We start from the raw sequence: 12,925 nt of genomic DNA on the forward strand, positions 1-12,925 counted from the left end.
CAGGACTCTGAGATCATGACCTGAGCCGAAGGCAGCGGCTTAACCCACTGAGCCACCCAGGCGCCCCAGTTCTTTACATTCTTGAGTGAGCTCAGGTAGCTTGAATCTTTAAAGGATTTTGCTCATCTGTTGAATTTTATTGGCATAGGGTTTATAATACTCCCTTATTTCCTTTCAGTAGTTGTAGAATCTGTAGTGATGTCACCATTCTCATTCCTAATACTGGTTATTTGTATATTCTCTTTCTAAAAATCAAGTTTTTAAAAAAGATTTACTTATTTATTTTAGAGAGAAAAAGTGTGGGGAGGGGCAGAGAGAATACTTCAGCAGACTCCCCACTGAGTATGGGGCCTGACTTGGGGCTTGATCTGGGCCCCCAAGACCATGACCTGAGCCAAAATCGAATCAGCCACCTAAATGACTGAGCCACCCAGGTGCCCTTAAAAACCAGTTTTTATCAATCTTAATCAATTTCTTCAAGAGATATTTGGGGCACCTGGCTGGGTCAGTTGGTGGTGCATGTGACTCTTGGTCTTGGGGTGGTGAGTTCAGGCTCCACACTGGGGGCCTACTTAAAAAACTAGAGCCTACTTAAAAAAATTGGATTTTACTTGCATTGATTTTTTTTGTTTTCTATTTCATCTATTTCTGTTTTGATTTTTATTATGTTTATGCTTACTTTGGGTTTAATTTGCTTTTTCTAATAAAGAGAATGAGATCGTTGTTATGAAACATTTTTTATGAAATATTGATATTTATGGGGCTTCTGAGTGGTTCAGTTGGTTGAGCATCCAACTCTTGGTTTCAGCTCAGGTCATGATCTCCAAGTCTTGGGATCCAGCCCACCACTGGACTCTGCACTTAGTAAAGTCTGCTTGGGATTCTCTCTTTCCCTCTCTCTCCACCCCTCCCTCTGTTCACGTGTGTGCACTTTCTCTCTCTCTCAAATAAATAAATCTTAAAAAAAAAAATACCAGAATTTAGTGTCTTAACTTTCCAAGTAGTGCCTTATTGTCCTCCCATATATTTTGTTATATTGTATTTCCATTCAGTTCAAATTCTTTTTTAATTCTCCTTTGATTTTTTTTAATCTGTGGGTTATTTAGAAATATGTTGTTTAGTTTCTAAAAATTTGGAGAATATTTAGAAATCTTTGTTACTGATTAATAAATTAATTCCACTACAAAACATGAATTCTTTTAAATTTGTAGAAACTTGTTTTATGGTCCTTAGTATGGTCTGTCTTGGTAAATGTTATTGTGCACTTGAGAAGAAAAATGAATATTCTTTTGATTGGTGGAGTCTTTTGTAAATTTCAATCAGTTCAGTATTGGTGATAGTGTTTTGTTTTACTATGTTCTTATTAATTATCTATCTACTTGTTCTGGCAGCCATTTGGGAGAGAGGTATATAAAACTCCCAACTATAATTGTGGCTTTGTCTTTTTCTCCTTCCAATTCTTTCAGCTTTTGCATTATGTATTTTGAAACTGTTATTAGGTACATATACTTTAGGATTTTATGTCCTCCTTATTTCATTGACTCCCATCATTATGAAATGACTTACCTCCTTTATTCTTGGTAATTGTGTATGCCCTGAAATCTACCCCAGATTTCTTTTGATTTGTGGCCAACAAAAAATATCTTTTTTTTTTGTTCTTTTACTTTTAATCTATTTGTGTCTTTATATTCAAGGTGGCTATTCCTTATAGGCAACATGTAATTGAATCTTGTTTTTCTTTTATTATTATTGATTAATCCAATCTACCCCTGCCTTTAAAGTGCAGTTTTTAGATCATTTAAAATGTTTATAGATGTGCTTAGGTTTTACTTTGTCGTTTTATTGGCTTCTATTGTTAAATCTGTTCTTTACTCCTTTTTTCCATCTTTGTTCTGGATTATTTGTTATAATTTCATTTTATTCCCCTTTGTTGGCATATCAGCTATAATACTTTATCTTGATATTTTAGGTGTTGCTTGGTGTTCTGTAGTATACATCTTTAACTTATCATTCTTTGAGTGTTATTATGCCATTTTACATGTCTTATACAAACCTTACAATATAATACTTCCACTTCTCTCATCCTGGCCTTGATGCTATTATTGTCATGCATCTTTTATGAAAGTTATAAATCCCACAACACATTGGTACTTACACTTGAAAAATTATTTTTAAAAATGTTTAAAAAATAAGCAAAAATACTGAGTTACTGTTTATGATGCTTGTTATTCCTTTACGTGGATCCAAATTTTAATGTAGTATTTTTCTTTTTCCTTAAGGACTTCTTTAACATTTGTTTTAGTGTAGGTTTGCTGGTAATGAATTTTTCTGCTTTTGTATGTCTGAGATTTTTTTTATTTAAAGATTTTATTTATTTATTTAACAGAGAGAGAGATCACAAGTAGGCAGAGAGGCAGGCAGAGAGAGAGGGGGAAGCGGGCTCCCTGTTAAGCAGAGAGCCCAACACAAGGCCTGATCCTAGGACCCTGAGATTGTGACCCGAGCCCAAGGCAGAGGCTTAACTCACTGAGCCACCCAGGCCCCCCTGTATGTTTGAGATGTTTGTATTTCACTTTTTTACATTTGAAAGTTGAGGTAAAACTCATGTAACATAAAATTCACCATTTTGATGTGTATAATGCACTGTTTTAACATTCACAATATTTTGCATTAATCACCACTCCCTGATTTCAGAAAATTTCTATCACTCTCAAAAAAAGTAGCCTCGTACTTTCCAGTTTACCTCTATACTCAGCCCACCCTGGCATCTGCTAATCTGCCTGTCTGTGTGGATCTGCCCATTCAGGACATTTCTATAAATGGAATTACACCGTATGTGGCTTCTTTCACTTAGCATGTTTTCAGCGTGCATCCAAGTTGTACTTTATTCCTTTTTAATGTCTCACTTGTATGTCATCATATACTATACATTTTAAACATTTTATCAGTTGGTAGATATTTAATTGATTTCTAAGTTTTGGCTATTATGAATTAATGCTGTAATGTACAGTTATGTACAAATCTATATGTGAACATGTGTTTTCTGTTCACTTGGGTATAAGCCTAAGAGCGGAGTTACTAGATCATATGATAGTTTTATCTTTAACAACTGGAGGAACTGCTGAGCTTTTTCATAGTGGCTGCACCATTTTACATTGTCAGCAGCAGTGGGTGAGAATTTCTCTTTCCATATCCTCAACAATGCCTTTTATTTTCCAAATTTTTATTATAACTAGTGATACCTCATTGTGGTTTTGATTTGCATTTCTCTGATGACTAAAGATGTTAAGTAGGTGTCTTTTGTGTTTATTGCCCATCATCTTGGGGAAGCTTTAGCCAAATCCTTTGCATATCTTTAAGTTGAATTACATGTTCTTTTGTCGTATTGTTACAATAGTTGGTTATATATTTTAGATGCTAAACCTTCATGAAAAGACAAACCACAGAACAGGAGAAAATATTTGCTTTTGTGGATTTTCTTCTTACTTTTCTTGATGACATCCTTTATGTATTTATTTATTTATTGCAGGCTTTTAAAAAAAATTTAAATTCAGTTACCCAACATACAGTTCATCACTAGTTTTTGATGTGGCAGTCAGTGATTCATTAGCTGCGTATTAACAGCTAGTGGTCATCACATCACGGGCCCTCCTTTTAATGCCTTTGATGTTCAAAACTTTTAATTTCATGAAGTCCAACTTAGGTTTTCTTCTTTTGTTGCTTGTGCTTTTGCTGTCATTTAAAAAAATAAAAACTTTTAATTTCATGAAGTCCAACTTAGGTTTTCTTCTTTTATTGCTTGTGCTTTTGCTGTCATTTAAAAAAATAATTGTTAATTGAAATTTAATTGACGTATCACATTGTATTAATTTTAGATGTATAACAGTAATTTAAAATTTAATATATGTATATATTACAAGATGAGTACCACAGTAAAATTTACTTAATATCCATCACCATACATAGTTACAATATTTTTTCTTCTGATAAGAGCTCTTAAGATGTTCTTTCTTTATTTTTGAATATTTTACTTACTTATTTGACAGAGAGAGATACAGCGAGAGAGGGAACACAAGCAGAGGGAGTGGGATAGTGAGAAGCAGGCTTCCCACTGAGCGGAGAGCCTGATGTGGGGCTCCATTCTAGGACCCTAGGATCATGACCTGAGACAAAGACAGACGCTTAACGACTGAGCCACACAAGCGCCCCAAGATATTCTCTCTTTAAAAAAAAGATATTCTCTGAACAGCTTTCAAGTATACAATACAGTATGGTTAACTATAGCCACGATACTGTACATTATGTAAGTACACTGGACTTCTCAAAAGTGCTTTTGACCACTTTCACCCATTTTGCATACTCCTTAGACAAAGTCTCTGGAAAATATCCATCTGTTTTCTGTATCTTTAAGTTTGGTTTTCTAAAAATTCCACAAGTAATACCATACATGATTTGTTTTTCTCTGACTTATTTCACTTAGTATAATGCTCTTGAGGTTAATCAGTCTTGTCACAAATACTAGGAATTCCTTTTTTTATGGCTAAATAATAGGTATTTTATAATACATAGCACATTTTCTTTTTTTTTTTAATTTATTTTTTATTTTCAGCATAACAGTATTCATTATTTTTGCACCACACCCAGTGCTCCATGCAATCCGTGCCCTCTATAATATCCACCACCTGGTACCCCGACCTCCCACCTCCCGCCCCTTCAAAACCCTGATTGTGTTTCAGAGTCCATAGTCTCTCATGGTTCACCTCCCCTTCCAATTTCCCCCAACTCCCTTCTCCTCTCTAACTCCCCATGTCCTCCATAGCACATTTTCTTTATATATTTATCCATCCTTGGACATTTAGGTTGTTTTCATGCCTTGGCTACTAATGCTTCAGTGAACATGCGGGTGCAGGTGCCTTTTTGAGATAGTGGTTTCACTTTCTCTTTTCTTTTCTTTTTTTTTTTAAGATTTTATTTGTTTATTTGACAGAGAGAGGGATCACATAACTAGAGAGGCAGGCAGAGAGAGAGAAAGAGGAGGAAGGAGAAGCAGTCTCCCCACTGAGCAGAGAGCTAGATGCGGGGGCTCAATCCCAGGACCCTGAGATCATGACCCGAGCTGAAAGCAGAGGCCCAACCCACGGAGCCACCCAGTCACCCCAGTGGTTTAATTTTCTTTTGATAAATACCGAGAAGTGAAATTGCTGGATCATATGGTAGTTCTTTCTAGTTTTATTTTTTTGAGGAAACTTCACACTTTTTTCCATAGTGGCTGCACCAATTTACATTCCCACCAACAGTGCACAAGGGTCTCCTTTTCTCCATAGTTTTGCCAACACTTAACTTATCTTTTTGATAACTAGCCATTCTAATAGATGTGAGGTGATATCTCACTATGGTTTTGATGTCCATTCCTCTGATGATTAATGATATCAGGCACCTTTTCATGTACTTATTGGCTATCTAAATTTCTTCTTTGGAAAAATTTCTATTTAGACCCTCTGCCCATATATTAAATTGGTTTCTTGCTATTGAGTTTTATGAATTTTTAACATATATTTGGATCTTAATCCTTTATATATGATTTGCAATTGTTTTCTCCCATTCATTTTGTTGCCTTTTCATTTTGTTGATGGTTCTTTTGGTGTAAGAAGCTTTTTAGCTTGATGTGGTCTCATTTATTCATTTTTGCTTTTGGTGTCAAATCCAAGAAATCATCACCAAGACAGTTGTTAAAGATCTTACCCACTATGTTTTCTAAGAGTTTTATGGTTTCAGGGGCGTCTGGGTGGCTCAGTTGGTTAAATGTCTGCTTAGGTCATGATGCCAGGGTCCTGGGATCAAATCCTGCATTGGACTCCCTGCTCAGCTGGGAGCCTGCTTCTCTCTTTGTCTGCCCCACCTCCTGGTGCTTTCTCTCTCTCTGTCTGAAATAAATAAAGTCTTTAAAGAAAAAGAGCTTTATGGTTTCAGTTCTTATATTCAAGTCTTTAATCCATTTTGAGTTGATGTTTGTTTATGAGAGATGCACATTTTATGTTCATAAGATAGTGGTCCAATTTCATTTTTTGGCATATGGCCATTCAGTGTTCCCAGCACCATTTATTGAAAAGACTTTTTTCCCGGTTGCATATTCTTGGCTCCTTTCTCACAAGTTAATTCACCTTTTGTGTATGAGTTATTTGGGGGCTCTTTATTCTCTCTCTTTCTCTCTCTCTTTTTTTTAAACAAGCTGTGGCCAGTTTTATTAAAGAAAAATTCTGCGTGGTTTACTTTTCACCAGTCTGTTCTGGCATGCTTCTAATGCTATCAGAATCACCTGGATCAATGAGAGCCAGCCTGCATACTCTGTAGTATTTCCCACATGCTGTGCCCAATTTGATATTATTGCCACTGTAGTAGTGGACACCAGTTTTGGCCAACATGGTGTAGTATTCTGTTTCAGGTTTCCTCAAGGCTGGGCAGTTGTTGGCGAGGATGACCAGTTTCTCTTTGCCATGTCTAATCATTTTCAGAGTCTGCTTGTACCCCAGCACCTACTTTCCACCTTTCATAATGACCTGGAGCCTAGAGTTGATCGACTCCAGAGACTTTTTTGTCTTCTTTGCTGCCACCATCTTCCTGTCTTTCTGCGTTAGGTGTGGGCCCCAACTAAGAGTAGCTGCCAAAATCTGGGCTCTTTATGCTCTTGTTTTATGTGTCAGTTTTTATGCCAGTACCATACTATTTTGAATACTATAGCTTTGTACTATAATTTGAATTCAGGATGCTTGATGTGTCCAGCTTTGTTCTTCTTTCTCAAGATTTGTTTTGGCTATTCCTGGTCTATTGTGGTTTCATAAAAATTTTAAGATTGTTGGAGTCCCTGGGTGGCTCAGGTGGTTAAGCTCCCGACTTTGGCTCAAGTCGTGATCTTGGGGTCCTGGGATCAAAGCCCCGTGTTGGGCTCTGTGCTCAGCAAGGAGTCTGCTTTTCCCTTTTCCTCTCCCTCTGTCCCTCCCCCTGCTCATGCACTCTCTCTCTCAAATAAATAAATAGAATCTGTAAAAAAAAAAATTAGGATTGTTCATTTCCGTGTAAAAAAAAGCGATTGGAATTTCATAGAGATTGCATTAAGTCTATAGATTGCCTTGGATAGTATGAACTTTTTTTTTATGCTCAGTTAGCCAGAATATAGTACATAAGTTTTTGTTGTGGTTTTCAATGATTCATTAGTTGCATGTAACATCTAGTGAACTTTTTAACAATTCTTCAAATCCATGTGTGCATAATATCTTTCCATTTATTTGTTTTCCAGTTTCTTTCATCAGTGTCTTACTGTTTTCAGTGTACAGGTCTTTTTTTTTTTTAAAGCTTTTATTCTTAAGTAATCTCTGTACCCAATCTGGGGTTCAAACTCACAACCCTGAGATAAAGAGTCCCATTGAGCCAGCCAGGGGCCCCAGTGTGTAGGTCTTTAACCTTCAAAGTTAAATTTATTTCTAGATATTTCATTCATTTTTTAAAAATATTTTATTTATTTATTTAATAGAGAAAGAGAAAGAGAGAGTGTGCACAAGCAGGGAGAACTGAAGGCAGAGGGAGAGGAAGAAGCAGGCTCCCCCTGGGGCAGGGAGCCCAATGTAGGGCTTAATTCCAGGACTCTGGGATCATGACCTGGGCCAAAGGCAAATGCTTAACTGACAGCCACCCACACAACCCTAGGTATTTTATTCTTTTTTGATGCAATTGTAAATTGGGTTTTTATTTTGTTTAACTTTTTAAAAGATTTTATTTATTTATTTGAGAGAGAACACAGAAGGAGAGGGAGAAATAGACAACGGGCAGAGCAGAGAGCTGGACGCAGGACTTGATCCCACCCCTCTGAGATCATGACCTGAGCCAAAGGCAGACACTTAACTGACTGAGCAACCCAGGTGCCCCTGTAAATTGGGTTTTTAAAATTTTCTCTTTCTGATAGTTCATTATTAGTGTATGGAAACAGAACTGTTATTTTTGATTGATTTTGTATCCCACAAGTTTCCTGAATTTGTTTTATTCTAACAGGGCTTTTTTTTTTTTGGTGGCATCTTTAGAGTTTTTTAATACATAATATGTCATCTGCAAATAGGAACAGTTATACTTCTTTCATTCTAAATTGGATACCTTTTCTTTTTTCTTGCCTAATTGCTCTCACTCAGAATTTCAGTACTATGTTTAATAGAAGTGGCAAGAGTGGGCATCTTTGTCTTGTTACTGACCTTAGAGTAAAATTCTTCCATTTTTCACCATTTGGTATGATGATCATTGTGAGCTTGTTATATGTGTTCTTCATGATGTTGAGGTATATTTTCTGCAGACCCACTTTGTTGACAGTAATATGAATGGATGTTGAATTTTGTTAAATGCTTTCTCTGCATCTGTTGAAATGATCATATTTTTATCCTTTTTTTAATCATTCAATTTTTAATGGCGTGTATCACATTGATTTATGGGTATTGAACCATCCCTGCATTCTGGAACAAATCATGGTATATGATCCTTTTAATGTATTGTTGAATGTGGTTTGCTAATATTTTATGAGGATTTTTGCATCTCTGTTTATCAGGAATATGATCCTGTAATTTTCTTGTAGTATTCTTGTCTGGTTTTGGTGTTAGGGTAATTGTAGACTGGTAAAATGAGTTCTGGAAATGTTCCCTCTTACTATTTTTTGGAAGAGTTTGAGAAGGATTAGTATTCACTGTTCTTTAAATGTTTCCTGGAATTCGCAAGTGAAGCCATTTGATCCTGGGCTTTTGTATGTTGGTAGATTTTTGATTGCTGATTAATTCTCCTTACTAGAACTGGTCTGTTTGATTTTTTCTTTCTTCATGATTCAGTCTTAGTATGTTGTGTGTTTCTAGAGATTTATTCTATGTATTTATTTATTATTATATTATTATATTATATATATATTTATTTATTCTATTTTTTTCTACATGGTCCCATATTTTGGCTTGTAATTCTTCATAGTAGTCTCTAATCTTTTGTATTTCTGTGGTATCAATTGCAGCTTCTTTTTGATTTCTCATTTTATTTATTTGAGTCCCCTCTGTTCCTGGTGAGTGGCTGAAGATTTATATGTTTTATCTTTTCAAAGAAATTAGCTCTTAGTTTCTTTGATCTTTTCTTTTTTTTTTCTTTTTTTGGATTTTTTAAAAAATTTCTTTTCAGCGTAACAGTATTCATTGTTTTTGCACCACACCCAGTGCTCCATGCAGTCCATGCCCTCTCTAATACCCACTACCTGGTTCCCCCAACTCCCACCCCCCGCCCCTTCAAAACCCTCAGATTGTTTTTCATAGTCCATAGTCTCTCATGGGTCACCACCCCTTCCAATTTCCCTCAACTCCTTTCTCCTCTCCATCTCCCCTTGTCCTCCATGCTATTTGCTATGCTCCAAAAATAAGTGAAACCATATGATAATTGACTCTCTGCTTAACTTATTTCACTCAGCATAATCTCTTCCAGTTCCATCCATGTTGCTACAAAAGTTGGGTATTCATCCTTTCTGATGGAGGCATAATACTCTATAGTGTATATGGACCACATCTTCCTTACCCATTTATCTGTTGAAGGGCATCTTGGTTCTTTCCACAGTTTGGCAACCATGGACACTGCTGCTATAAACGTTGGGGTACAGATGGCCCTTCTTTTTACTACATCTGTATCTTTGGGGTAAATACCCAGTAGTGCCATTGCAGGGGCATAGGGAAGCTCTATTTTTAATTTCTTGAGGAATCTCCACACTGTTCTCCAAAGTGGCTGTACCAACTTGCATTCTACCAACAGTGTAAGAGGGTTTCTCCACATTCTCTCCAACACATGTTGTTTCCTGTTTTGCTTATTTTGGCCATTCTAACTGGTAAGATGGTATCTCAATGTGTGAGATAAACCTTTTTTTAAAGATTTATTTGTTTGACTGAGAGAGATCACAAGTAGACAGAGAGGCAGGCAGAGAGAGAGAGAGAGAGAGAAGCAGGCTCCCTGCTGAGCAGAGAGCCTAATGTGAGACTCGATCCCAGGACCCTGAGATCATGACCTGAGCCGAAGGCAGCGGCTTAACCCACTGAGCCACCCAGGCACCCCTCTCAATGTGGTTTTAATTTGAATCTCCCTGATGGCTAGTGATGATGAACATTTTTCCATGTGTCTAATAGCCATTTGCATGTCTTCATTGGAGAAAAGTCTGTTTATATCTTCTGCCCATTTTTTTATATGATTGTCTGTTTTGTATGTGTTGAGTTTGAGGAGTTCTTTATAGGTCCTGGATATCAATCTTTTGTCTGTACTGTCATTTGCAAATATCTTCTCCCATTCCGTGGGTTGCCTCTTTGTTTTTTTGACTGTTTCCTTTGCTGTGCAGAAGCTTTTCATCTTGAAGTCAAAAGTTCATCTTTGCTTTGGTTTCCTTTGAATTTAGAGACATATCTTGAAAGAAGTTGCTGTGGCTGATAACAAAGAGGTTACTGCTTATGTTCTCCTCTAGGGTTCTGATGGATTCCTGTCTCACGTTGAGGTCTTTTATCCATTTGAGTTTATCTTTGTGTACGGAGTAAGAGAATGGTTGAGTTAAATTCTTCTACATATAGCTGTCCAGTCTTCCCAGCACCATTTTTTTTTAATTTTTTATTTTTCATAAACATATATTTTTATCCCCAGGGGTACAGGTCTGTGAATCGCCAGGTTTACACACTTCACAGCACTCACCAAAGCACATACCCTCCCCCGTGTCCATAACCCCCCCCCCTTCTCCCAACCCCCCCCCCCCAGCAACCCTCAGTTTGTTTTGTGAGATTAAGAGTCACTATGGTTTGTCTCCCTCCCAATCTTATCTTGTTTCATGGATTCTTCTACCCAGTTAAGCCCCCATGTTGCATCACCACTTCCTCATATCAGGGAGACCATATGATAGTTGTCTTTCTCCGCTTGACTTATTTTGCTAAGCATGATACGCTCTAGTTCCATCCATGTTGTCGCAAATGGCAAGATTTCATTTCTTTTGATGACCAGCACCATTTATTGAAGAGACTTTTCCACTGTATATCTTTTCCTGTTTTGTCGAAGATTATTTGGCCATAGAGTTGAGGGTCCGTATCTGGGCTCTCTACTCTGTTCCACTGGTCTATGTCTGTTTTTATGCCAGTACCATGCTGTCTTGGTGATCGAGACACCTAATAGTAAGAATGAAGAATTATGGGTGCCTGGGTGGCTCAGTGGGTTAAGCCGCTGCCTTCGGCTCAGGTCATGATCTCGGGGTCCTGGGATTGAGTCCCATATTGGGCTCTCTGCTCAGCAGGCGGCCTGCTTCCCTTCCTCTCTCTCTGCCTCTCTGCCTACTTATGATCTCTCTCTGTCAAATAAATAAATAAAATCTTTAAAAAAAAAAAAAAGAATGGGGACGCCTGGGTGGCTCAGTGGGTTAAGCCGCTGCCTTCGGCTCAGGTCATGATCTCAGGGTCCTGGGATCGAGTCCCGCATCGGGCTCTCTGCTCAGCAAGGAGCCTGCTTCTCTCTCTACCTGCCTCTCCATCTACTTGTGATTTCTCTCTGTCAAATAAATAAATAAAACCTTTAAAAAAAAAAAAGAATGAAGAATTATAATTGTAGGCAGACTTTCTTGAAAGCAGCTAGGACAAAGAAGCTCCTTAGGTACAGAGGAAAGCCATCAGAATGATGTCAGACCTGTCCACAGAGACCTGGCAAGCCAGAAAAGGCTGGCAAGATATATTCAGGGCACTAAATGAGAAGAACATGCAGCCAAGAATACTTTATCCAGCAAGACTGACATTCAAAATGGATGGAGAGATAAAGAGTTTCTAAGACCGGCAAGGCTTAAAAGACTATGCAACCACCAAGCTGACACTGCAAGAAATATTAAGGGGGGTTCTACAAAAGAGGAAAAATTGTAAGAATAGCATTGAACAGAAATATAGAGACAATCTACAGAAAGACAGACTTAAAAGGTAACATGATGTCAATAAAAACGTATCTATCAATAATCCCTCTCAATGTGAATGGCCTAAATGTGCCCATAAAATGACACAGGGTTGCAGATATGATAAAATGACAGGACCCATCCATATGTTGTCTGCAAGAGACCCATTTTGAACCTAAAGATACACCCAGACTGAAAGTGAAGGGATGGAGATGCATCTTTCATGCCAGTGGGCCTCAAAAGAAGGCCGGGATAGTGATTCTTATATCAGATAAATTATATTTTAAACTAAAGACTGTTGTCAGAGATACAGAAGGACACTACATAATTCTTCAAGGTACAATCCACCAAGATGATCTTACAATTGTAAATATCTATGCCCCCAATATGGGAGCAGCCAATTACATAAGAAAACTGTTAATCAAGATAAAGAGTCATATTGATATGAATACATTAATAGTAGGAGATCTTAACACGCCTCTCTCAGAAATAGATCATCAAAGCAGAAAATCAATAAAGAAACAAGAGCATTGAATGACACATTGGACCAGATGGACCTCATAGATATATACAGAAAATTCCACCCTAAAACAACAGAATACTCATTCTTCTCAAGTGCACATGGAACCTTCTCAGGAATAGACCACGTGCTGGGTCACAAATCAGGACTCAACTGATACCAAAAGACTGAGATTATTTCCTGCATATTCTCAGATCACAATGCTTTGAAACTGGAGCTCGGTCACAAGGAAAAGTTCGGAAGGAACTCAAACACCTGGAAGCTAAAGACCACCTTGCTTAAGAATGCTTGGATCAAGGAGGAGATCAAAGAAGAACTGAAACAATTCATGGAAACCAATGAGAATGAAGACACTTCGGTCCAAAACCTATGGGATACAGCAAAGGCGGTCCTAAGGGGGAAATACATAGCCATCCAAGCCTCCCTCAAAAAAATTGAAAAATCCATAA

General features: G+C 37.5%; 1 protein-coding gene and 1 pseudogene across 2 annotated transcripts in view; one reads left to right on the plus strand and one right to left on the minus strand.

Annotated features, from left to right (window-relative positions):
- The window catches only part of ZFAND4 (zinc finger AN1-type containing 4), a 100,533-nt gene that overhangs the window by 29,348 nt on the left and 58,260 nt on the right, over positions 1-12,925 (plus strand). The window lies entirely within an intron of this gene.
- Positions 6,267-6,614, minus strand: LOC132015297 (large ribosomal subunit protein eL30-like; annotated as a pseudogene).

This window comes from Mustela nigripes, chromosome 4 (genome assembly GCF_022355385.1).
Source record: "Mustela nigripes isolate SB6536 chromosome 4, MUSNIG.SB6536, whole genome shotgun sequence".
Taxonomy (NCBI): domain Eukaryota; kingdom Metazoa; phylum Chordata; class Mammalia; order Carnivora; family Mustelidae; genus Mustela; species Mustela nigripes.